The sequence below is a fragment of the Rhagoletis pomonella genome, unplaced genomic scaffold, assembly GCF_013731165.1.
Source record: "Rhagoletis pomonella isolate Grant_MI unplaced genomic scaffold, Rhpom_1.0 Rhpom_scaffold_00006, whole genome shotgun sequence".
NCBI classification, from domain to species: Eukaryota; Metazoa; Arthropoda; class Insecta; order Diptera; family Tephritidae; genus Rhagoletis; species Rhagoletis pomonella.
The window spans coordinates 21,221,326-21,224,699 of record NW_023458560.1 but is presented as its reverse complement, the minus strand read 5'-3'; positions in this window follow the sequence as shown (position 1 = coordinate 21,224,699).

Below are 3,374 nucleotides of genomic sequence, written 5' to 3'. Positions count from 1 at the left end.
TCGTGTCGGGGGCAGCGCTCATATGTACGTTCCAAGCGCTCATAGAATAGAATAGAAGAGTACCTGCATTAGGGCGGAGTAATTTGTTCGGAGCAAAATCTTCGAAGAAAGTGAATAGCAAATTCGAATTCGCGATTAATTCTAAGCAAAAATTCTCAGCAGAAATGACGTTTGACCCTCCCAAATTTCAAAAGAAATAGCAGTATTGCAGCAGAAAATACAAAATTTTGTAAATGAAAAATTAATTTCGCTCGGAAAAAATTATAATACACTGATTTTGGTTAAAAATTGGGATGGCCATTTTCGGTATATAGTTCGTTCACAATTTTTGCTTAGAATCGAGCGTAGAATTCGAATGGGTCACATACTTCTTTCGAAATTAAATTACTCCGCCCTAAACTGCACACTAAATTATGTGAATTGTATGCGCTCGCAATTGAACCTTAAAATCTGCCTATATTTAAAACAAAAAAAAAGCTGAGCTCAGGCAAGCAGGACTTTTGTCGTTTTGAAAAAAAAAAATACTAGTTCAGAATTAAGATCATATCTTCATTGCGTGGAAGTTTTCTTAATTAGTCAAATGCTCTTGTGGTAAATATACAGGCAAAAAGTTCCGTAAGCCTACATATGAATAGTATATCGGATTTTATAAAAGGTGCTTATTAATTAAAAGCTGTATTTAATCAAAACTTGTAATCAATTTTTAACCAACTTCCCTATGAACTACAGCCTTTCAACAAAACTAGCTCAGAACCCGATGACAATGCACTATCGTAGAGGAATAAATCCGCTAGGTAGAGCAGGATTCGAGATATTTGGAAAACCTTTATTTATAGACCGATTTGTTTGATATTTGAAACGAATATTTCTAAAATGGAAAGGAATAGATTGTTACGAAACTAATAAAGTATAAAATTTAATTACGTATATAATTTACACAGAAAACTTGCATTTTCCAAGAGGGACGGGTGGGACAACGATGAGACCTGCCTTCCTGAGTTGATGGGTTCGTCTCCAAATTTCAGACTATAAATATTTCAATCATAGCGCTTTTCTGGAATGTCGTTAATAGAATTTTGAGGTCCATTTTATAATAATATGGCATCATTATAAGTATTTCAAGCAGGGATCAAAAATAACTGTTATCTCGAATTTACAAATAGAAAACGTTGCCAGAATTCTGAAATATTACGAAAATGTTGTTTAATAACAGTTATTAGATGAAAATTATTTTTTATTTCGCAGATAAGAGTTATAACAGTTATTGTCCAACGTTTTTTTTTACTTTGTCTGATTAACGTTGTAAGCTAAGAGTATTGACGAAAACAGAAATGGAGAAGAAGATAAGGATGATGAAAATACAAGAGGAAATAACCGTTATCAAGCAACGTAAAAAATAAACGTTCGGAAATCTATTTATATTATTTATTTATTTATCTATTTACGCAAAGCATTTTTTGTGCAGCATGAAAGATCTGCACCACTCGTTCGATTTTCAAAAATGTCGCGTCAAATTAAAGCGCTTGGTCTGTAGATGCCACCTGTTAAATAATTAAACTCAAGTTATTTACTAATCAATGCCCTCAGATCCGCACCGTCCCAGTGGGAAAAGTAGTAATGCATTATATGCGTGATAAATAATGTAATGTATTTCTTATGAGTTCTACATTCTATTACTGCTTAATATGCAATCAGCATTCTAAGGTATCCAAAAAGTCGCAAAAAATTCATACTAAATCACATTCATTCCTGCATTACTGGTAATGCAAAAATGAATGCCCCACTTTCCTAGGACATCGCCGTGGGGAAAAAATGCATTTTCGAATTTGAAAAAGGCTGTTTTACTGATTATTTTTTCGACAACTATACAATACATTTTCCCACTAGGGTCCGTTCGATTTTCAAAAGTGAGTTACCAAATTAAAGGGCTTAGGGTGTGGACATTGAAGAAGGTTTTACTTTTTCGAAAAAATTTAAGAAATTAAGCTCAAATTAATTAAAACGTTAAATCAATTATTAAACAAAGGTATCAATCGAAATGGTTTTGAAAAGGTTTTATAACTTAACTACGTATAGGTAGGTTGCCACATGTTTAAAAAATGTAATTCAATTTTAATTAAAGGAATTTGGTAAGTGAATAATGTATCGCTATATGGAGGCCATACAAAAGAGATTTAAGAAAATAGTAGATTGGAAATATTTTGAATAGGGTTGCCACCTATTTGAGAAGCCTAATTGAACTATTTTATACCCAAGTTATATGAAATATTAACGATGGATGTCAAATGAAAGAGCTTCAAGAAATTATTGGGGGATTCACAACGGTGTCGTAAGTGTCGTATTGTTGTATGTCGTAAACTTTAAAAGCATAAATAAATGTTTAGAGAACTTGAAACCACAATAAACTATTTTTTAACACTGCGAAAATTCAAAATATGACTTTGATGGTACTTTGCGAACCCCCTTAATATATTTTTTAGGCTTTGGTACCTAGAATCATGTCAATAGAACTGGTAACATTTTTTGGTAATAAAATTTCCAGGTTATAAAATCTTCGGTAACACGCAGAACAGACCTGTAAATAAAATCACTACTTTTCAGTACAGTTTTATAAGGGTCACAAACTTACACATTCTGTATCGGACCATATGTATATTAAAATCATTCAATTCAATGTTTTAATACCAGAGCGTACTTTGCTGTAAGGGTATATAAACCAATTGTTCAGTACGAAGAGAGGAATCGATTGAACCCAATGATGTAACTCCACGAAAGTTGGTCCAAGGAAGGTTGGTATGGGCAAAATTGGACTTAAGACGCACCTAGTTACTTCTCACGAAACGGGGGTTTTCGCAAAAATTCAAAAAGTGTTGAATTTCAGCAATTGCTTGAGCTAAGTTGCCCAAAATTGACAAATCGAATAATCGTTGACTAGAAATCCTTAAAAGATATTTGGCGCTTAAATTTTGCTAAGTGTTTGACCGAGCTTCACCCTCAATTTGTATTGTGCGTCTCGAATATTGTTGCACAAATGGAGCGACCCACAGTTTTATGCCGCCTCCATCGAATCTTGGTCCTATGGAGTGATAGTACGTTCCTCTAACCACTCGGCTACAGCGGCTGCACCGCCTACAATGTGTGAATACGTAGAAATGTCACAAAAGATTCACCAAAAATGCGTGGTAAAAAAAGACAGAGACAGCCGCTGAAAGATTTTCGAAATGCCATATTTAACCCTTCGATTTGTGAGAAGGTCCCTAGGGACCTTTTCGTATTTCATGTGCCTATATCTTTTTGTTCAATGCGTTTTTGAAAAGAATTTATACGTGTATTCCAAGAATAAATTAAGCTGAATCGTTTAAAATAAGTTTCGA